Here is a 25,112-nt window from a genome sequence, read left to right as displayed (position 1 = left end):
AAGAAAAAGAAGAATAATTTGAACATAATGGCAACACAAATTGAAAACCTTATTGTTGTTCACATTAACAACGAACCTACACCTGATTTCAAGCTATACCCTTTGAAGGCTATTGAGAAAGACAACACCAGAGCATTATCACCACTACCATCAAGAGTGATGTTGATTGAGGATATCAAAATCTTTATTCACACTCAGATTTTTGAATTAGGTGATAGTTATTGGGACTTAATTGAAACCCTAATTTTGAGTACCATTCTAACTTTTTAGTACAATTGAACCCCTATAAGCACTTTTAATACATATGTTCTTTGCTATCGTTTTGAGGAATTTGAAGTGTTTCACATTTCTAACACCTTGAATTTAGTATATGCATGCATCCTATGATTATAAATTTCCATTTTGAATCATTCTATGGATTTTTATTTTGAGCATTATTCAAATGTGCACTTTTGCCCAAGTGTCAAACAACAAGAGGGAGCCTAATTCACAATTGAATATCTTGCACCCAATAAAGTTTCATGACTCACCACTTTGGTAGTGTTTTTTTATCACTATTAAAGAACCTATGTTTTATATTTCAAGTCATTTTGATATGTTTTGACTAGGTTTTGAATCCCTCAAAGTTGGAACCGTTTACTGTTGTCATGTTGATGCATATTTCTCATAATTTTGGGAAGCCCTGTTTGACCAATTATAACTTTGACCCAGCTCATCAAAATGAGAAAATTCCTTTTGCATTATATTCTAGGGTTTAGACACTTTCTATGTTCCAAATTTGAGCCCATGAAAAATCCATTTGACTAGTTTTGAAACATGATTCCAAATGCAACTTCTAAAGTTTTACTAATGTCAAAAAGTGTAGATTGATTAGTAGCCCTATTCAAAATTTCATAACTTTGAATCCATGATAGATGAGAGAAAATGGATTATACCACTATGTTTTACTCTAAAATAATTCAAGTGTGGCAATTTTTCAATTTTTGACAAATCTATTAGCACACTTTTCCATATCCGTTTTGTTTGAGAAAATCATTGTTCTACTAGTGTTCCCAATTCTACAATTCCAAGTACCCAAATTTGACCACTTGCCAAATTTTTCTAGTTATTTTTCATGAGCCTAAATCATAGATTTATACTCTCCACATGATAGTAACTAATGCTCTAGTTTTTGTGCCTCCAAGTGTCTATTTGACCTTTTTTTGAAGCCAAAAGCTAACACACACTATTATTTTGTGACATTTTTGTTTGTAGTCAATTCAAAGAAGGAAACTTTGATAGTCAATATCTTTTGACTTATATTTCTTCATGATACCAAATCTAACAAGGTATAGAAATATGGAACAAAGAACATATATGTTAGATCTCAAGGCCCGATTATTTATTTTAGTCAGCTTTTAAGGCTAGTCTCATAGGATTTTTGATACAAAGTTGACATTCTGAAAAAAGGGGCAAAATGAGTTTTAAATGATCAATTAATGGTCAATTATGATCCAGATCAAATCTAGTTAGTTCAGGGAGTCAGATTAGTGGATTCTAGGGATCATGTGTTTGAGATTTAAAAATATTAGTGAGGCCACTTTATGACTAGCTTGTCATAAATGAAATGATGCATTGCCACCACAAATGGTAATACTTGTTTTCTCTTTAGATCATTTTGACTTTTAAAAAAAACTTGGAGAAATTACTAGAGGTTTGCAAGCATATTCTAACAAATGTGTGAGAGTTGCACACATGTGAAAATAAGAAAGATAAGGAATTTTTCTAGTGGATCTTGAGGCATACATAGGCTAATACCATCCCCTAAAATTATCCATGAAATATAGTGTTATGAGCCCCTCGTCAGTGGAACATAAGGTGAATGGAAGGGAATGCAAGAATACTAAGGAATTTAAATGGAACTTTCAATTTCCTTTACTATGTAGTGGTAGTCATGCCCAATTTTCAAAATGCATTACTTATCTAGTAGCAAGGATATGTTTCTTTAGTGTCATAAAGGAAGATTGGTGTGTTGGATATAAATGATGCATTTAAAAGATGGGATGAACGATAGGTAGTAGAAGGAGGATATATTTGAATAGCCGCCTATTCATGAGATGACATTGGTTGAAACAAAGGTATCAAATTGTGGAAAGGTATTTTGAGTCCAAACTCCCACCAAATTAACTCATACAATAACATCAAGCAATTAGCAATATGGAATATAGATTGCATTCAATGGATAAAGTCAAAATCAACAACTAAGTCTAGATTGGAATGCATGAAAAGAGCAAGGGTGACCAAAGTAAGCAAGACTAGCTAGGTTAAGGTTCTTGTGTGATTGTTGCAATATAATGTCGCTAAATAAAAGGGTCATAGCCCATTCCAAATTCCCTGTAGGTTGATGTTTCCATCATTATAAATGAAGTAATTTACGATATTATTTTTATGACTATAGTCAAAGGAGAAGCACATATTTATATGAAATGGGGTAGATTCTACAAATAGTCCATTGTGATCCCCTTAACCTTAGCACAAATGTATGGAAGGGATGATGAAAATGTGAACCCAAATTAGTGATAAATATAAAGGATCAATTAGATTGACCAGTGAGGTTGGTTGAAACAAGATTCTTACTCCCTATGATTCGATGAAGGAGACATTTTAAATCAGAGCTTGAGACATTGCTTTTGCAATATCCTTAGCAAAGGTGAACTTCTATTGGAAATATGTGAAACCATGGTTTTAACATCCAGCCACAACCATTTTCAAATTAAGGGAGGGACTTGTTCAAATAAATTGCATGTAGTGACTACCATTAAATCACAATTATAGAGGATCAAGCCTAAGGTTATCAAACAATATGCCATATGTAGAGAGCTACAAGTTTCAGCTATGAATGTGGAAGTTTTATGTTTCATAAAACTTAGAAATCTTATAATGCTAGTAGAAGACACAAGCCAAAGTAGATCTTTCAAACTGGGAACATTTGAGTATTTTATACATAAAACTACTACTTTAGTGATACTTGATAACCTAATAAGAATTTTATTGAATTAAGTTTTCTCATATTTAATGTAGAGGGATATTTGTTAGCTTAATGTATGATGCATCTGAAGCTTGTTAGTCACTATGAAGTCAGCCAATGAGAAAGAAAGGTGCAAAATAATAGCTCTCCTCTTTTCTAACTCTATTCACAGACTTTTGTGCAAGAGTTGGCAATGGTTAAGATAATTGTGAGAAATATAGAAACTAGAGTTTTCTCCCACTTGTGAAGGATTTTTATTGAAAAGAGATGCTTATTTAGAACCCATTGTCAGTAGAATGTTACATAAAAAGGATTTCTATCCTAGTCTTGAGGGTCTTCTAATGAAACATAAATTTGATTGAGCTCTCTAGCCCAATTTTCAAATTATTAATAGAAGAAAGAATGCATTAGTGAAAATAATCCCACATTCATCCCATGGGGACTCTCTTAGTTACTTTTATATGGGAAGAAACAAGTCATAGTTGTCTAAAAGAAATCCACTTTTGAGAGCCTAGACCATGTGTGAGGGGCCCACTCAGCCTTGAGGGGATTATTTTGACTAAGTACAACAATGGGAAGCAGAAGACATGGACTAGAGTGACCAACCATAACACATCTTGTGGTAGCTAAGTGGACCAATAGCATTTTGACATGTAGCACATGCTTCCATGCCTTGCATGGATTTTGAGGAGATGTCATGATGACATGCAAGATTTACTCACTAGATTGTGACATGTGGCAAGATCAATGATTATCACTTCATCACAAAATAAAGATGCTCATTCATTAACCAAAGTGAGAAAGCAACAAGGTGACATGTAGCGAAGGTGATGATGTGGCATGGAGTAGATGGATGCTCCAGATCATACCATGTGGAATGAAATTAATGGTCATTGCATTGTCACAAAATGACAACACTCAAAGGTTAAGGAATGCAAAAATGTGGCGATGAATAAGATGATGACATGTGTCACTATGTCAAATTTTGGTGAGTAGTTAGTGAACCAATTAGGAATTGCCATATGGCACCCAAGTCATAGAGCTGTCCTAAGGGAAGTTGATAGAGAAATATGGACCTATTGGTATATAGATTTATCACTTAGAAGATACAAAATTTAGCCCAATGGAGTCTGTGACAAATCAATTTCTCCAACAGTTGGATAGGCCCTTGATATATAGCCTTCCTCTGCATTTAGAGGGGTAGCTCCCTGATAAGATTTTTTTTTTTTTTTTTTCAATAAAAATGATTAGAACTTAGAATATAAAAAGGAAATCATTGATAGAAAATGCATCACATGGCTTCAATGTTTCCATAAAATCAATGTAAATTGTTAATGAAAACAATCAAGAACTGGGCTTGAGAGTTATCACTGATACAATGATGATTCATTCATTTGTGAATATTTGCACAATACTATGAAGAAAACCCATTACAAAGAAAGAATCAATATTTCAACATTTCAAATATGTAGAAAGAGAGAATGTAAAGTATACTTTTTTAATTTCTTAGTATCAAGAACAAAAGAAATGATTGTTTTCAAGAACAACAATTGTACACACTTTCCAAAATTGCTTTGTTATCAAAACATAAGTGTTCCCTATCTCCAACTTCAAAAAAGTCCCTTATTACATTGAGGTTCATAAATTTATAGCTATTCTAGAATAACTAACCTTTTTGGTTCATCACTACTAAAAAAGTTAGAGTTTGGACTACTCCAAAGATAGTTCATAACCAACTCTAACTTTCAATTCTTAACTACAGTTAGAAAAAGTTAAGACATTGAAAAAAACCAAAATTAATTCTAAAGTTGACCTTTTTACAAAATACATAAATAAAAACTTGAGATAGCTTTAGACATATGTACTTCTAACTTTTAACTATCATCATTGATATTTCCTAAGCAAGCTTTTTGATCCATAGGTGTTGTGAGTAGCTGAGTCAAGTTTACCTTGTATGCTCTAAATGATTTGATGACCTATGCTAAAGCATTATTTTCAATGATGATTAAACTCTACATTTTCAGCTTGCATAGATCATGTCTCTTTCTAACTTCATCCAACTCTAGGATGTAACCTGGTAAGTTTTGAATACAAAAGTCTAATGCCGCTAAGAGACTACTCAATCTTGTCATAATGCTAGCATTTGAAATTTGTTTACTACTAAGTTTTTTGCTAATATTTACCTCTATGCATTCCAAAATGGAAGGTATGTCTAGATCTTGAGTGTGTTTGCTAATAGGGATACTCTCAATCATCGGTACATTCCCCAAGGCCTTATTTTTCAGTAGCCTGTAGGAGTTTAAGAATTGTTCTCCTTCTTCCAATTGTTGATTCATGCTATCAATCTTTCATCCAATGTCTTCCAACCATATGTAAATTTTCTCTTCTTCTCCACTAGTGATTAAGTTCAACAATTTGACTATATCGCTATCCATTCCTTTAATCTCTACTAAATTAGCATCAATTTCTCTCCATAATGTTTGTTGTTCCTTGAGAGTTGTTAACTTTTTTTAAGTGTTTTTTTGTATATGACCCACTTTAGCATATGTAACCTTAACCTCCTAAAATAGGATTGATGTTCATTCTTTCATGCATTTTATCCATGCTTTCATCATCTTACCATAGGTTTGGCATTCTCCTATGTCTTTAATGGTTTCTTCATCAAAAAAATTCTTGGGATCTCCTATGATTTCCATGGATGAACTAGGATCTAAAAAGGAATCATTGACCATCAATCAGATGCATAAAGAAAGGGCTCAAACTTGACACTTTAGTTGGTTCATAGCTTGTTTATATCTCCTTGACTATTCCATTAGGTTAGGAGCTAACACTTGAAAATTGTGTTATCTCCCCTCACAGGTGGTTTGGCCTAGATCCAATTTGGTTATGTTGAAATCAGCTTTATTTGCCTCATTTATATCCTTCTCTATGACTGGTTGTGCAATTTCAACAAATAAGTTTCCTAAGGTAGGATTCACTACCAGTCTAGAATCTATTCTAGTATTCCTCATTTTTGCACCTCTATGCACTAAATCAGCTATGACATCCAGATTTGGTGCTTCTAATTGAATCATTATTTTCTTCTTTCTTGACAAACTTTGTTGTAACCAAGATATTGAAATACTAGTAGATGGGATGATTACTAAAGGAACCTATAGGACTATAGATGATAAATCAAAGTTATGTACATTTTCTACAACTAGCACCTCTTGAGTTGCTTCCACACTTTCAGGAGACAATGAGCGTGCAAGAGATGTTATGGATTGAATCATCTCATCTATTAATGATGGTAAAGTGTTCATCTTGGGAGCTTCATCTATCATCTTTTGAATTGGTTTTAAAGTCTTCTCCTTAGGTTTTGATCTCCTCTTCTTGGTGATTATGTTGATTTCACATGCTAAAACTAGATCAACTCCTTTATCTAGATCTTCACCATTATCTCCACCTTGTGTGCTATGTAAAGAGCTCAAGGAAGTAGGGATAGAAGATAGAATGGCTGAAACTAATGTACCTTCCTGAGAATTATTTAAAAAAATTGCACTACCTCTTCCTATTGATCTAGTAGTTGTGGCTTCTTTGGCTTTATTCTTTAACCAATTTTCAGTTCATTGAATCGCAAAGAAGGTCCTTTTCTTGAGATCTTTCAATTTTTACAAAAACCAATTAATATACGACAATTCTAACAACTGTATCTGCTCAAAGAAGAAGGGATCAATTAAGTCTAACCCATCCTCTTTTATGCCTATCACATCCCATCCCATTTTGTAATCAATGATTTGTTGTACTATGAATCTCATCCAATCCCTTCTTCTCACTTTGAAATCATTTTCACAATTTTCCCAATAATCTTCTATTGTAGGGAAATGGAGATATCTCAGTCCAAGTGCCAAGTTATTTTTAACATACGCACTACCATCAATTGGGAAGCGACTATGGAAAGAGTGCAAAGTTATTTTAACCATGGATCTCTTGATATTTTGAGCATCTAAAGAGGAAAGAAAACTATAGTGCCCAATGCCAATTGGAAAAGGAATTGATCTTTTGTTCTGCACTTTTTGTTTACCTGACCAACTTTCCTACAAACATTTGAAAGTACCAACCTATCATCTATGAAGTGAGGAAACATGAGAGAAAATCTTGAAAACCTCTAATGCAGATGTAAGTGAATCGAGAGTACTATATGAAGAAGCTACCATAAGTACTGACAAGACTAGCTACTTCAAGAGAAATTCAAAGTCCTATATCTCCCTATACCTCCTTAGTTGTAAGCATATAAAAAGCACCATTCACCTTGTGGAAGTGTGCATTGCTTGTTTTAATTGAAACTAAGGGTAGTAATTATAAATTTGTGTGGTTAAGCCATACTCCCCACAAGGATTAAGACTAGGCCATGACTTCATACTAGAAATTACATACATTAGGTACAAGGACATGTAAAACCCCTATCTTGCATTAAATCTAGTTAACTAGTGATGAAGGGCATCACTAATTATTTCTCCTCAATCTATAAATTGTTTTCTAGTGGTGATGGTATTAATGTGCAAAAACATCCAATCATGAAAATCTCTAGCCATTTGATTTCCCACCACTCTATTGAGGAGAATTATCATATTAGAAATGTCTTCATTAATGATATTTCTATGTAACACTCTTGGTAACTATGACTGTCATTGTCTAGGTTGATCCAGCCAACTCCTAGCAATAGCATTTAGACATGCTTTCTTATTTTGATGGAAGTATCCTTCGGAACCTTCTTTAGATATTTCTGTGAATTCTTCTCTTACTGGAAATCTGAATGTAATGGAGATAGACACTGGATCTCACCTCCTAAGGTCTTGATGTCCTTGGAATTATGATCATACACCTTGATACATTCCAAAACTAATTTTGTACATTGAACTGCAAGTGTGTGTCCTCTTGCATGGGCTAGACCACTTTCCAATGCTTGTTGCACTAGGGGTGATTTATCTTCTCTACTCACCATATTCCAAAAGTCTACAATTTCCATATGTCTCATTTTTGTATATGATATCTCAAGAAGCATGCTTGTTAATATCATAGGAGGCTCTTGGCCTTGGAATTTATACCTCATAATATTGTTTACCAAATTCCTTGGTAGATGTTCCTTTGACTATGTATTTTTAGACTATTGGCTTTGAAGCACATCAATTCCTTTTTATGATAACAATCCTTGAGGTATTTTGTCAAATAGCTTGTAGCAATTATCAATGCTTTGTCGATGTTCAAAGCAATTATCATATGCCTAGGATGTTGAGCTCAAAGTAGCTATAGAAAAATTCATAGTTTCATGAATTTATTGAATACCCTATTTGTGCAAAGGCATTAAAAAAAGATCACCATATATCAATGTGATGGGTGTGCCTCTTTAATGCATTCTATCAAATGGTTTGCACACTTGACAAATACTTCTACACTATTTATTCAGTATGTGTTTGCAAGCTTATGTCCATCACTTAACTACAAAACTTGTGGTCCCAAATTTTGTATACTTCATTTTTTTCTCTTTGTTGTAGCTCATGATCTGAGAGGCTCTATTTGCATGTTCTTTGAGTTGTCATGAATTGAGAACATAATTTCCAACATCCTACTTCAACCCTTATGCAATTTAAATAGATTGCACCTCCAACCCACCTAGTTTGGTTTCTTCCAATAGCTACACTTCTCTCATGAAAATGGGTAGCTTATGCATCTTGTCACAAATTACAACATCTCACTCTATTTGGTCAAACATTTTTACAAAGTTCTTTGAGGAATTTTGCACCCCTACTGCTCTCTTTTCATGTATGTCTCTGGTAACACTTTATCTCAATGGGTACAATCTCACCATCTTCCCAATTGATTTTTCTAGATTCTCCCACCTCATGATTTGTCACCTTGATGGTGTTAAATTGATTGATGAGGTTAAATTCACATTGATCTATTTTTTTGGTTTCTCTGTGACTTGATGAGCTTATTCAGGATCACTGAGACCTTCTACTGTATTTTCTCAAATGGTTGGCATGCCACATATGAATTTCCTATCCATTATGTATTGTGTGAGTATATTAACTAGTATACTAGACTTTCATCAGCATTTCATCATATATTTGGATTTTTTTCTCTTTTGTTGCAAATTATGAATCTCAGGGGTTAGGCTTGGTCTTCATGGAAACTATTGAACAATGTTTTCATTTCCTCTACTCCAAACTTTCCTTTCCTGAGGCTTTTAATCAAATAGATCACATGCTTTACCTATGGTTTGTATTGAACTGTTCATGTTCCTTGTTTTGAGAAATCAACCACCATATTACTACCAATCTACTAAGCAATCTTTATGCTATGTATGTGCTTCCATTAGCTAACATTGTTGTGGAAGGAAAAGAAAGTGATTTTGTTGACATTTCATGTGTGTTTTCTTCCACTTGCAGCTTTATTGACTTGAAACCTTTGATCAAACAATTCATATGCCTACTTCAAGTTGTTACTACCATTCTTTGGCCAGTTTTACTATTATCTCTCCATCTTTCTCATTCCCAATAGGTGATTGTTTAAAAGTTGGAGTTTGGGTTGAGAAGTTTGGGTTAAGATTAGGTTAAAAAGTTAGAGTACGTAGTGAGAGATTATTTTAGTATGTGGAGAGAGAGGGATTGAGTACGTGGAGAGAGAAATTTTGTGTGAGAGAATGCAATCCAAACCTAAACTTCTCTCTAGAAGTCTTGGTACATAGAGAGAGAAAGTAAGGGGAGAGAGAAAAGGTTTTGAAAAGAAGGAAAATAATCTCTCTCACTCTCTATCTCTCCATAGTTAATTTAACTCTCTCACAAAAATATATGAGTAATAGGACCAATAGGAGAATGACATGGCAGAAGGGTAGCGAGGAAGGCAAATGTGTCAAAGTGACAATGTCAAAATTGATGAAATGGGTGATGCCATGTGTCAAGCAAATGAAACTTGGGTTGACCTAGATTCAAAAGGATAGGGAAAAATATAAATTCATAAAAATCATATTTTATTACTTTTTTCCTCTTCTAGCATGCATAATTTTTTTAAATAAAAAAGGATTATTATAAAGTTTTAAATTTTAGCACAAGGTTACTTTTTGCAGAAAATAAAGACCTAAGAATTAGTGAGGAACTTAAACTTCTAATGGATTCCCTAGGCATTCCTTTTAGGCCAATATATGACTATCATATATTAACGAAAAGGTTTCAGAATGATTTTTCTATATTTTCCATTTATTGTTTCACATGAATCAATACATGTGAGATATTTTGGGTCTTTTTTGAGGTTCTTGTTTTACAACTACATTCTAGTATGGTAGTTCAAACTTTTTTTCTAATGAAATAACAAAGTGGGTGGCTACCAAATTCGGAGAGGACCTTAGTAGCAGTGATATTTTACTTCCAAGTTAGTTAAGGACTTCAGTATCATCTTAGATACATAGCTAATATTTTTATCTAATTAATCATTTCTCATCATCTGGAGGAGATTTTTCAAGTTTGTTATACACAGTGGTGAGATTCCATTCAAATTTTGGTTATAGAGAGAAGAGGGAGGCTTTGCACCAACATGGAATGGAGATTCAAGTGGACATGTGTCACTTACAAATCAGATCTAGATTCTTCTTCCTTCTCTATATTTTTCTCTTTTTCTCTCATTGTAAGGGTTGTTTCCAATATAATTGGAAGGTTTTCCATTGCTGTGATACCACCTAGGTTGGTTCCCAAGTTTTCTAAGTAATTTCTCAACTAGGTTTCCACCATTCTTCATCATTTTCTCTCTTGTATGGAAAACATTTAATGGAGTTTTATGTATAGTTTTAATCTATTAAGTTGTTTTATGAGTTATTTATGTGCATTTTGAATGTATTGTTTCAAGGAAATGAATATAAGGAACAACAAAATTCTTAATTTCATTCTGATTCTCCTCTTCTATCTCTATTGTTTCTAATTTTTTGTGGTTTAGGAACAAAGGCCTTAAACTAAATAGCAACTCCTTAAAGTTGTATGTCCCAATATACTTTATCATTGGAACAAAGAGCCAAGTAAATGCTTCATATTTCATGTGTATGAGTGTTTTTATGAACATTGATTTTTGATTCACAAAGTGATAGGATAGATCTGGACTCTTGATATATGAGATGTATCAATGATTTCCAAGGATGTATGTTTCTGATTTGTGAAATTTCCCAATAGATAAGGCATTGATCTATTACAAGATCAACGTGTTCTTATTGTTGCATATTTTAATTTTTCTAATATCAATCTTTAATCAATTATCCTTTTCCCTTTTTGTTTAGGAGCTGAAAGGATGCCCTCACTTAGCTTGTAGATTTCATAGGTTTCACAATTTTCTACTACGTGCTTTTGTAATTGCATAAGTATAAGACAAATAAGGGTTTTATTTGCTTTGTATAGATTTAGATTGTATGCTTTGGAATTGGTACCATATGAATGAATCTATAGGTTCACCCACCTAGGTCTTGTAGAGCCTAAAGGAGTCTAGCCTTATAGTTGGCCCTAATGTCTGAATAGGTATGTTGAACATGGGAATTACCTACCCCTAGATGTATTTGTTACTATCATTGGATTATTCAAAAGTTTTTTATTTAGGAGCCAACAATAGTGAAATCAATAAATTGTACAATGAGAGGCCATATGTTAAAAACATCCTAAAAGATGAGCATAAACATCTCAACATAAAAAGTTTGACTCGTTTGGTCTTTTTGCCAAAAAATTTCAATGAAGATTTTATATGCTATGTATTGATCAATTTTTATGGTTGGATAACGAGAAACCAATAAAGATTTTTTTTAAAGACCTAATTTATGCAGTCATTGTACTACTAGTTGAGGGAAAGGAGCGTATGTTAAGACTAAACAACATAGATGAAGTGGAGATGATTATTGAGATTATATATGATGGCAAAGCTTTGAGAGCTGACAAAATCATGGATGTAGAAATGAAATTTATAGCTATGATAGTTAATTACAAGGTATAACAATCATGTAGACCAAACAACATGTTAGGGAGTGTTGTACATGCAACATATGAAATTTAAAAAATGGAAACACATTATCACTTAGAAGAAATAACATAAACACAACTACTTCCAAATATGAAGAGAGTGAAGAAGGACATAAAATAAGAAGTTAAGTATGGATCTTTACTTGTTTTTTTATTCTTCTATGTTAATAATTTCTTTCCAAGAATAGGAAAAGTAAATTGGAGTTTAGATAGGCCCATACTTTATTAGATCAATGATTTTATCAAGCAATTGGGTGATTAGTTTAACAAGATTACGTAGGGTTACTTTAAGGAGTTTTAAATTATATTATCATAAAGCTATTGGATACATCCATCAGTACTAGAGAAATACAAAGATATAATATGTTTTCTTGTAAACACTAACACTTGAGTTAGAATATAGATACCCCATCATCATAGGCCCCAAGAGACTCAAGACAACATGAGCAGGAGAAACAAGAAGCTAGCAAAAGATCGAACAATAAGGAAGACAAGTCATAGTGGACAAAGATGAGCCTCTCATTGATCAATTGAAAATGTATATTAATTTTATTCATGAATTTGGACAAGATTTGGATGGTAATTTGACCAAAAAGGCTAAGAAGAAAATAGAAGATGAATTAGTTCAAAAATTGTTAGCTAAAATTGCAATTTTAAAAGTTGAATTTTTGAAAGTTATTGAAGAACTAAAAGTTAAATTAAATAATTCTATAATGATGTATACATGTTTGTGTAATTTTGTAGGATTTAATAGAGATGTTGAAGGTGATATTGTTGGAATATAGAATGAATTAACACAACATATCGACAAGCTGCAACCTTCAAGCTCACATGTTATGGAGCATTCAACTTAATTGAGGGAGAAAATCTATAAAGAACAAGAGTTGAAGGTAGAAGAGGAGAGACTGCAAATGTAGATACTTGAACTACAAGGACTCATTATACAACATATAGATATTATGCAACAAATATGAAAAAAGAAAAAGAAATAGTGCAAACACCATAATTAAGCACAATTAATGCATTAGAGGAATTAGCCTGTGATATGCAAGGACACATGATTGGACTAAAAACATTATGGGAATCATGGGAGAACATATTGAAGAATGTAGGTGATAGTTACCAATTTATCTTTGATATACTTTAGCAGGCAAGAACCCCAAGATGAATAATTTGATTATCATTTGGCATTTTTGCCAAAAAGGGGGAGTAGAAAAAAAAAATCATAAAATTTTAAACAAGGAAAAGAAGAAAACAAATATAAACTAAATTTTGAAAAATATTTTGAAAAACTAGGACTATTATCATAGGGGGAGTAAATGTCATTACGGAGTTAGAATATTTTGGAGAAGATATTTTATCTTAACATACTAAACAAACTTTGAAAATTTTAAAGGAAAAGTTTTTTCCATCAATGCCAAAGGGGGAGATTGTTGGCATATCATGATGATAATGATAATTTTTGTCATTGATGTGAAAGAGCTATATGAGATGATGAAGTCAGTTAAACATATAAGGAAGAAAGATAATGGGTAAGTAGTGATATAATATCAAAGAATAGAGTATACTATCGACAAATAAATGAGTTATTAGAGATAAGGAAAATAGATAGAAAGTTATTGGATTACTAGAGAATACTGATACAAAGGTTATATAGAAGTTTATTGGTACATATGATATATAATTTTTTAGAAGCCTGTAGTTAGGTTTCAAGGAAATCATGAAGTGATTGATAATAGAAAATAAAATGAAGTTTCAAGATTAAGATTTTGGAAAACCTAATAAGGGAAAGGGAAAGATCAAATATCAAGGATAAAGGATCAAGGAGCTGATCAAGAAAGGAGGTTACAGGGATAATGTAAGTGCATAAGTGAACCAAGAAAACAAAAAAAGGAGAGATCAAAATAGTGAACATAATAGAGATTTGAGTTCAGAGATTAGAAGCGAAGCATAAGAGATCACATAAGCTTTGGAAGGAAAGCACATACAATTCATTTACTATCTTGTAATATTTCCTAACATGTTTTATAAGGTATGGTAAATCCCTTAACCATGCAGTCTCTAACTTACTAGACTTAAGAGTTCTAGGTTGAACTTGTTGTAAATCCCTCAACCAAGCAGTCACTAAAAAGGATGATATATCTATTAGTATAGTAGTTCCTAACAAAAAATTTAGATTCATGTAACAATGTATCAATCATTCCTTATCGGGTATGTCACCTAGGAAGTGACATTTGTAAGCTCTTAATTGGGCATCTCTTTTATAGCAGTGAAAAGTTGTGGGTACCATCCCCACCATAGCTTTTCCCTCTGACCAAGGGTTTTTGTGAGACAAATAATATTTGTGTTATGTGTGGGTGAATTTTTTTATGGTTTATTATGATTTACTTTAAATTTACAATTATAGCATATTGGTAATTTGTTGGTTAATGTGAATTACAATTTCATGTTTATGGTTAAAAGTTTGAATTGATACAATTTTGTTAGTATTGATTCACCAATCCCCCTTCCCTAGTACCTAACCTTTACAATAGTACACTAGTTAAAATCATTCTAGAGATAACTTTAAGAAACCCCTCCTAAAAAAATGCCTAAAATGCTAGCAAATCCAACATTTTATTGGCAAAAAAATTTTCATGTTGAGGGTGATTTGTTTGTTCCATGTAGGGAAATAAAATATTTTATGTTGGCAATTTTTTTCTTGCCCTAAAAAAATTCATTTTAAATGTGGTAAATTTAAAAAGTTTTCTTGTTGATAGATATACAAATGATGGCTATTTTTTTTTCTTGTCAAAAATTAATTTGTGATATCAAAGACGAATCACTTATTTAGTAGGAAAATGAATAATAATGGTCTTGGCTAATCTTTAGTGGTAAATTAAAAAATTGTTTAATCTAAAAGTGAATTTGTCAAATGTACTAGCTAGTGACCTTTAAGGATTTATGGCTTTCATTGTCATGTGTACTGACTAGTGTACTATCTATTTATATTAATAATGTTAGTGTCACCATTACCAACTTATCTATCATTACATTCATATTGTTAATATGCTAGCTTTATCGATCATTGATTAATTATAGATCTACAACAAAAGATGCATTTCAGGGTTAGTTGCTTGAAAGACTTGGAGTCACATGAAATTCTCTAGAATGGAGACACATGGTAAGTTTTGCACAGAAACCATTAACTTGAATGTAGTGAACATCATATCAAGATTTAAAATAATAAATGTGGTACTAATAGTTATAATTATTTCATTCCATTTATAGCTGGCCTGTCAAGCACTCTGACTATCTGGCATTAATGTGAGTTCATTTCCCACACTTGCAAATTAATAGGAATAAAAAAACAAAATATCATGAAATTTTTAATGCAATTACTATTAAAGAGTCTCTTCAATTCCTCTTTTACTATTCTTTTGCAAACTCTTAATTTAGTTTGCAAAGTTTCTTGATTTACATTGTTTCTTAAGTTTGTAATTGTCATGGGTACACCAACTTAGTTGAAATGCACCAAAATGGGTTTGCAAAAGCCCTTTTTGGGCATGATACTCGAGGATGTCCTAGAAATGGTTTGCAAGGAAGGTTCCATAAGTCATTTTTTCCACTATGTTTTGTTCATGGTCCTTGGCCATGAATTCTTAAGAAATGAGAAGAGCTACTACATGTCTATAGATATTACCTCCCACTTCACCATGTCTCTTCTCGAACCTTGAAGCAATCAAGTGGAAATTTTGATGCTTTTGCATAATATTTTTAAGGAAACATTTATAGAAGATGATGTCAAAATTCTTCTATTGGTCAAGTAGGTACCAAGGTGATGCATTAGTATCCCTTTGGCATATGTAGCAAACAAGTGTTGGGAGCAAGGCATAGGGAGCATTGTACAAAGGCATCCATTCTTGCTCATCATGAATGAACACTAGTTGACTCACCATCGAAAGTGGGTGTGGCTCAAGAAGGATTTTTAATGGAAGTGTTTATTGTTGGATGATGTCAACAACACTGAGTTCACATGGTTCTACGAGTTTAGTGACATTATCATCTCCAATAGATTCCTCATGTAGGGGCTTAAAGACCGTTTTGATTGAAGGCTTCACACCCTCAGCATGCTCCTTATTCCATATTCCCTATTCTTTGTTTGTTGTTTCCTTGACCCTTGCCCTTTGGGGTAAAAAATGTTTTTAAGATATTTTTTTGATAAAAATGATAAGTAGCAACTTTGGATTGGGCCTTGCCCTTGAATGTAAATTATGAAATAGTAAAATAAGGCTTATTTAACTAGATATTTTGAAAATTTATGCTATTAATATGAACATTGTAAAATCTTGAATATAATCAATGAAAAAAATAGTTTTTACCTTTTCAATTCATTTTTCATGTTGGTTTGTGACTCTGTTATAAAAACTTAATTGTTAAAAAGTTGGTAACAAAAAAAGGGTTTCAAAAATCTCTTTATGGTTTCATATTTCATTCATGATTTATAGTAAAAATGTATCCAATTGAAAATCATTTAATGAAAATTTGTAATATGTATATGTATGGCCTGTAAATTTCAAAACCTATAAATTTTGATAACATATGAACGTAGGGGCTAGGGCCATGCAAGTTATATAATAATATTTTGTAGTTAATAATTATAATAGTTTTAAGTATCATTGATTTATTTTCAAAATATTTAATAAATAAAAAAATAGTTTGTTAAAGATAAACTTATGATACATGTAACATCATGAATCATGATTCATGATCATGTAATTTAAATTGTATAAATTATATTAAAATTTGATTTGAAAATAAAAAGTTCAAATTATAACTTATATATAAATGTTCATGTAAAATATTGAATATTAATTTATTAATTCATTACTTCTTATATTCAAATCTAAATTTATTTAAATATCATGATCATCATAATATTTTTAATTTTTAACATATTTTGAATTAAATAAAAGCTGCCACAGTTATTAAAATTAAAATTTAGTTATCATTATCAAGCAATCTAGCAAATAGTGACTCTAATCTAAATTATTTTTAACTAAATAAAAATGCTATGATTATTAAATTAAGTTATCACTATCAAGCAATTATTGATCAATGAATGATTAAAAATTATAATTGTATATTTTTAAAATTCGATGTTTCATTAATTTTTCATGTTTAATTTTATTCTAATCCAAATTGGGGATTTTAGAAATTGTCAAAAAATCCAAATAATTTGTATTTTTTAACTAAATCATTTAGTTAAAATGTGTCCAACTACACTTTGTGACTTCAATTTTAATTTTCAATAATAAAATAAAATAAATTTAATATTTGTTATGCAAAAGGTTTAACAAATTGATCTAGACCATCTAATGAATCATAGATTATTGATTGTGGCTCTATTTTAGGCCTAATTTTAAAACATCTAACTTAAATTCTATTTCTACCTAAAATTAGGACATGTGATCCAAAATCAATTAAGACTTGAGAGACAATGTAACAGTTGTAGTGTAAGATTCTTTGTTATAGTTATGTCTGACCATTAATTAAAAGAAAGATCGATGACCTGAGATGAATTTCAAATAAATTAGGGGAATATTTCCCATGCCTAGATTTATCTAGAATCATGACATATATTGCAATGCTCAATTAAGTGTCAGTTATTAAGTCTAGTATTTGTTATTAGTTAACAACGACTGTTAAGTAAAAGAAAGATTGACAACTCGATAGGATTTTTGGGTAAATTTTGGGAATGCTATCATTGTTGTCAAGAAACATGTGGAATCATGACATGTGTCAAGGATATGTGTCCATGACAAGTGTCATGATTCTAGATGACTATTGAAAACAATGATAACATTGCACAAATCGACCCAAAAATCATATCAGGTCGGGGTCATCGATTAATAAGATCAATTTTTATTATTTAATTTATTTAAAATGTACAAATATATTATGTAATTAGTTATTAATTTTATTATTATAATTACGTACATTATTGATGATAGTAACTTATATGTACATTGTACAAAGTATAATACTTTAAACCATTCATTACTTACATTTTAATTTTTAACTATTAAAAATTTTCTTTTATGTTTATATACTATGAATTTAAAAGTTCTTGAGAGTTCCATACTATAGGATTTTCAAATTTCAACTTTTCAAATACTGTGACTAAATTCCATTTTATTTTTTGAAGACTAAAAGTCTAAAACTTGAGTATCACAAGAGAGAAAAAATTATCTAAGTATCTATTACTAGTAATATTAGTAAATCTTGATTCTAAGTTTTTTAATTTTTTAATTTTTTTGTAGTGCAATTGCAGCAATAGAAATCTTAGTGTTTTAGGTTTACACTTTACAATTTTTTAAATTAGGGCTTGAAGAAGAATTTTGTGTAATAATCAGTAGCAGGCATGGGCAAAACAAAGTCAAAAACCTCCAGTACAAGTGCAAGGAAAGTGGAAAAGAAAGACATTATAGAACTCGAGCAAGTGCTAAAAACCATAGGTTTCATTGGTGAATATCATGATATTTTTTATCTTGTTATCCATGGAGATTTGGGGATCATGGGAATCAAATATTTAGTATTTAATACATGGAAAGATCTACATAAGGGGAGAAATTATTTCAAACATAACAAAAGTATTGGTGCACATATAAATAAACTAGCTAGTTTAGTTAGCAGATTAGAAAACCTTGTTGTATCCATAGTATTAATACCCTTGCCCTAAAATTGTAATGTTGTGTAGTTAGAATTATGATGAAAATAGAAAGGCAATTGTAAACCAAACACTTGTGAGGAAATTTTATCCATAACTAAGAGTGGAATTTTCACTCTGTTAGACCTAGGGCTATGGTTTAGAGCAGAAAGCGTTAACGAGCACATTGAGTTGGATAAAGTAGCATAGGCTTATGAAAAACTAGATAGAGATTTTCAAGATTCATATATTAAGGGTTTAATAAATCATAGTCTATTGATCATACTAGTGTTACTATTACAGTGAACATAGATCACAAGCCTCCTTATCAGTATGATATTTTTGTGTCATGGGTTTAGAATACTATTTCATTTTTATCATTTTTTTTGGGATTGCAAAGTAACAATGAAGTAGGGGCTAGTGTTCTTGAAATGATTTAAAATATCCATTATCAAGTTCATTTAGCTGAGAAGGTAGAAGTCAGATATAATTATGTTCAGCACATTGCTAAATCTATGCAAGAACAATTACTAATGATTAAACAAAGTACAATTATAGAAAAGATGAAAAAATTTAAGTTCATAAGTTACTTCTATTTCCTTGATTTAGAAATCATCACCCAATATTTAAGACTAAGAACAAAAAGCTTGATATTGAGGTCTATAAGTTTAATGAGAAAACCCAGAAAAAATCAAAGACTCCAAGTCTAGTATATGAGTGAACACATAAGATAAGGATGGTTGGTAATAATAATAACTACAACCATTTTGTAGACTTCCTTTTGGAACCTATTTACCAAAAATTTATAGGAACTTTGATGCCTAGATTATCTATATCTTCTAAAGATTACATTCAACTGGGATGTCAAATTCAATTGGCTGACGAGGTGTTCATGGAAGACAATACTATGTGTTAAGGTTTTGTAGCTCAGTGGTTGAACCATGCAAACTTCTAATGCATGTTACAAAAAGGGTTTTTGCACTAGAATATGTATGTTAGATGGAGAGTGCAAATGAACTATCCAGTGGATAGTAAAAGAAAATAATATTTCCTTCCTTGTCTTTTGCAATTGGAGGCCTCACATTTGATAGAAAGGCTTTCAAAGTGGTAAAAGAACTAGTAAATTTTTTTAGCTTTGATATTTTCAATCACTAGAATTATGATCCACTAAACATTATAAAAATAAGACTTATTGCTAATGGTAACTCTAGTATAAAATATCAAAATTAGGAGATGTCATTCATAGAAAAGTTTAAAAACACAGATTCATGGGATGAGGTTAAGAAAGAGATGGAGAAACATGCAATAGAGAATAATGGTTCAATACAAGAATTGTCATCCCAAATCATGACTTGCACATATCAGAGTCATACAAATCAAATCCTATGGCACACTTCAATTTCTACAAGAAATTATCTCAACCTTCTAAGATTTCTATGCCAAAAGAAATTAAAGAGGCATACATATTTGAATTATGGTGTTAAACCAATATGATTAATTTTTGGAAAATGAGGCAAAATTTGGGTGAACCAAAGACATCAACATATTTTGATGAAATTGAGGATGATGAACTTTTTAGAAATTATTAGAATAAAGAGCATCCATCTATAGTATATCAATTTGGTACTTGTAGTGATAGTGATAGTCAAAGATCGAAGGATTCTAACTCTGATGAAGACATTCAAGTTACTTAGGATCCCAGGTCAACCAAGCATATTGTCACTACAACATTTGGGATAAAATTGAAATGATAATTTATGATGACAATATAATTTGTGGTGATTTTCATGTTTTTTTTGCAATTATCCCCAATGACATCACAATAATGTTGGTATTGTAATTGTGACACTGATGTGAGTATAAAAAAAATGAAAGTACAACATAAATCATTCCCCATTTGTTTTGATTGTGGAGAGTTGCGCACAAAAGAGGGTGGAGAGCTCCAAACGAGGGTGGAGGGCTCTGAACATTGTCATTCCCTTGTGATCAATGTATTTCATTGCTATAATCTATGCATTTCATTTCCATTCCCTTGCTCTATGATTTTTTTTTTTTGTGAACTTTGCATTTCATTGTCGTGCCCTTGCTGTATGATTTTATTTTTGTGCCCTTGTGATCTCTCAATTTCATTGTCATGCCCTTGCTCTGTGATTTCATTGTTGTCCCCTTTCTCTTCAATTTTTTTGCCATGTTGTGCCCTTGTTATCTTCATACCCTTTCCCTATTATTTTTTTGTCATGCCCTTGCTCTGTAATTTTTTTCAAGGGCTATGTATATGTTCATTTCTTTTCCTTCTAAATATGCATCTCTTTATATATCCTTCTAAACATGTATGTCTTAGAGATCTTTTTAAGGTTTTTATCACATCTTACCACAACAACAAATTTGTTCCAGTTGCATACATATTCCAAAATCCAAATATTAAAACAATAGAACTCATGCAATCTATGCTAAGTGACTTACCACAAGATCTTGCACAAAAATAATACAGACCAGAAAAATGGGTAGAGTTCGCAAAAAGTTTACAAAAACATATCATAAAAGATATTTTTAGAAAGAAACTAGCCATAACCTAGTTAAATGGATCTAGTTTGTAATTAGTTGGGTTGATTAAAAATTGATATAGAACTATCATCAAATTAGTTACAATATAATGAACAATCTATTGTTCCTAGCTAGTAGGATCAAATACAATTTTCCAAAGTGATAAAATTGCATATGCAGATGCATCACTTGTATGTCAGGCATTAAGCATATTCCCTAATTTATAATGAATAGTTGGATATAAGGGCTCCATATGCTAGCCCAACAATGGAAGCCAAGGATGTAACCATGCATGTGTTGGCAAACTATCCTTGTGAGGATCCCAAGTATCTATTATTGTTGTTGGTTTGGGCATCACTATATGATATAGAATATTATGATGTAATAAAGTTCATAGTAACTTGTCCCATGTCTCAAAAAAATGTAGCATAGGTTCAAGGTCCCTTGGCTCCTAGGAATTTGTAGCAACTATTCTCACTACTAGAAGAATAATTTTAGTGAAGCATTGCGCATATGAAGTTGAAGAAAATCTATAATCACAAGGCTCATTCCCTTGCAAAATCCTCTACCATAATGACATTACCTCTAAGCCATGCTAAGGTTGCTCAAGTGATTCCTAACCTTGAAACACTCTTATAAGAATTTTATACTTGAGATCATTGCAAGTAGACTGTGTCAATACTTGAAACACTCTTATAAGAAAATGAAAATGCAATACATGAAAAATTGTACAACTTGTAGTTCTCCTAATGTTTGGATAATAAATTCTTAAAGACACTTGTGAGTGATTCCAATGTTAGTACTTACTGCAACACTTTCCTAGTTTCTATCTAGTGGCTTCCATAATATCATCTATGTTGTGTAGCTATTATTTTTGTCATGCAGTCTCTTTCTAAAGTCGCTCCTTCTCCTTCTCTTCACTCTCATGCCTTAAATTTTGATTACCAAGCTTCTAAATATCTACCTCTACCATATATAAAATCAACTTCACATTGTGTTGTAACTCTGGCATAGGTGTTTGATCATCAATAGCTTTCATTTCAGCATTTAAGTTTTCAAGATTGGTCAATACCCTCACTTATGGACCTCTCACATCAAGTACTATCTATATTGTTTCAACGTCATGTTCTTGTTTTTGAGCTAATAGTTCTTCAAGTGCATTTTCTTGTAAAACATTCATTTTGTTGAACAATTGTAAACTTTTAGAAAGTTCATTGTTGTTTTCATGTATGTATGTATATATCTATGTATGTATTATGTATATATGTATGTATATACATATTATACATATTTGTATGTATATATGTGTGTGTGTGTATACATACATACACACACATATGTGTGTGTCTATGTATATGTATGTATGTATATATCTATGTATGTATTATGTATATATGTATGTATATACATATTATACATATGTGTATGTATATATGTGTGTGTGTGTATACATACCTACACACACATATGTGTGTGTCTATGTATATGTATGTATGTATATAAAGAGATCTTATGGATTGTGGATTATGGATTATAAACAAAAAAGAAAAGAAAATACCACATTAATCAGTCCTCATTTGTTTTCATTGAATGTGGAGAGTTATGTATGAAATAGGGTAGAGAGCTCCAAACAAGGGTGGAGATCTCTGAATGTTGGTGGAGGTCAGTGGAGATCTAGGATTTTGTTGATGTTTCCATGTGATTGTTGCATTTCATTGTCATGTTGTGTCCTTGTGATCTTAGTGCCCTTTCTCTGTGATTTTATTTAAGGGGAGAATTGGTTCCTATGTAAATGTTCTTTTTTTTTCTTCTAATCATATATCTCTTGTTCATATATAATGGCTTTGGTCAAATTCAAGGATAACTAATTATGATAATTGTATGCATATGTGCATGTATGTATGTATATCAGTTCACTATGTGAACTTCTTTACATGCATACACACACACTTGCATGGTACTTGTGATAAATTAAATTAATCATGAATGTCTTGAATTCACACAAGAAATTATCCTTGCATTCAATTGAAACTATTCATTCCAAACTAATTATGCAAAAATATATATTTACAGATCATATTATCTCTTGGTGATTGAGTAAAGATAGTGTACATTATATCATCCAGGTAGTGATTGGTGCATTCACATTAAGTCACAATAAGATCGAGAAAATGATCCATTTATGTTACTTCATACTTGTTTTATTGAACGTTTTGTTTAACATAATTAGTAATAGTAGAATTATACAACTATAGCCAATACTCTTGTTTATTTTATTTAATAATATACATTTAAGATTATATCTAGTACTCTTGTATATTTTTAATATGTCATATGGAGGACTACGTAAAGTTAAAAACCATATGTAGGTCAACAAATAATGCCTATGTAATTCATGTCTATATTTGACCATATGCATGTTAGAGAACAAGGGTTTCATACAGCTCTAGTCCCTACCTATGGTGGGGTAGAAGGAAGGTGTGTATGGATAGATTTGGGAAATTAAAGATGACAATAATATCCAAAGGAAGGAAATGATAGAGGATAATATCTAGAAATAAATGTTGGAAATTCTAATCAATCATTCTTCATATCTTTGAAAAAAAATTAAAATAATTACAAACCTAAATTTTACTAACATAGAATATATTCCATATCCCAAAAAGGTAAAGGGCTTTTATAGATGGTGCATAGTTTTTCACTCAAGGGAAAATACTTGCTCTAGTGGTAGAAGCAACTTTTGTAATTAGGGGTTTTTTCATGAAAAGTGTATGATACACATGAATACCTTTGGCCTATGATCATTAGATGTGAATCCATATAAGTTGTCTGCAAAAAAACATCACAAAATAATTTTATTCAAATTTCATCTTAGTCTTTTATCTTCTAAGTGAGTAGGGATATTATAATTTTGATAATGGAGATATCAGTTGGTTTTCAAGAATGACACACAAGCCAAAAGTGTATCTCTATGGCTCCATTATAGTGCTAGATTACTAGTAAAGTAGTATTAATTCCAAATAGTCCAAAAGTTTGAATATCTCTCATGGTATGAGATTTCTATATGAGTGTAATTTACTATTTGGATAAATCTCTAGAACTACTATGCAATTTGATAAAATGATAATGATGGACAGAGTGTGGTAATTGAAAGGTCAAACTTGGAATACTCAATTAGTCAATTTCTTGAGTTCATCTCTAATATAATTCTGATTATGTATAAGAGGATTATATGTTTCTTCATTGTTCCCAATATCTATGTTCATTCTAAATATGTACTCTTGCTTGTTTTTAGCACATTCTTTGACAAAAAATTACCTTTTAATTATTGTTAGATCCTAAGCTTCAAAATCAATGTAAGTTAATTTGCATGGTAGTAGAATTTCTTGAATTTATCATCATAGTGCTAAGTGGAATCCAAAAAAATTGAATTTCAATTCTCTATTGGGGACATAATCATATTTTATTCTTTAATTTTGTATGTAGTAATAAGGGTCTTAGCTCAGGCCATGGGAGAGCATTTGAGTTTTGAACACAAATTTGGGAACATTTGAGCTAGAAACAACATATAATCTTTTGTAAGTCTCTCTCCTTTAAAGACCCAATACGTGGAGACATTATCATCATGAGTAAACTTACTCTCCTTAGATAAATTCAACTGAAACTATTCATACCAAACTAAGTATGTAGAAATATGTACCTATAGATTATATTATTATCTCTTGGTGATTGAGTAAAGATCAAATACATGTTTCCAAGGTGATAAAATTGCATATACAGATGTATGTATGTGTATATGTATGTATGTATATATGTATCTATATATGTATGTATGTATATTTGTATG

Source organism: Cupressus sempervirens, chromosome 8, assembly GCF_028749045.1.
Source record: "Cupressus sempervirens isolate cs-2001-9-10 chromosome 8, ASM2874904v1, whole genome shotgun sequence".
NCBI lineage: Eukaryota > Viridiplantae > Streptophyta > Pinopsida > Cupressales > Cupressaceae > Cupressus > Cupressus sempervirens.
Note: the sequence above shows the minus strand (reverse complement) of the source record.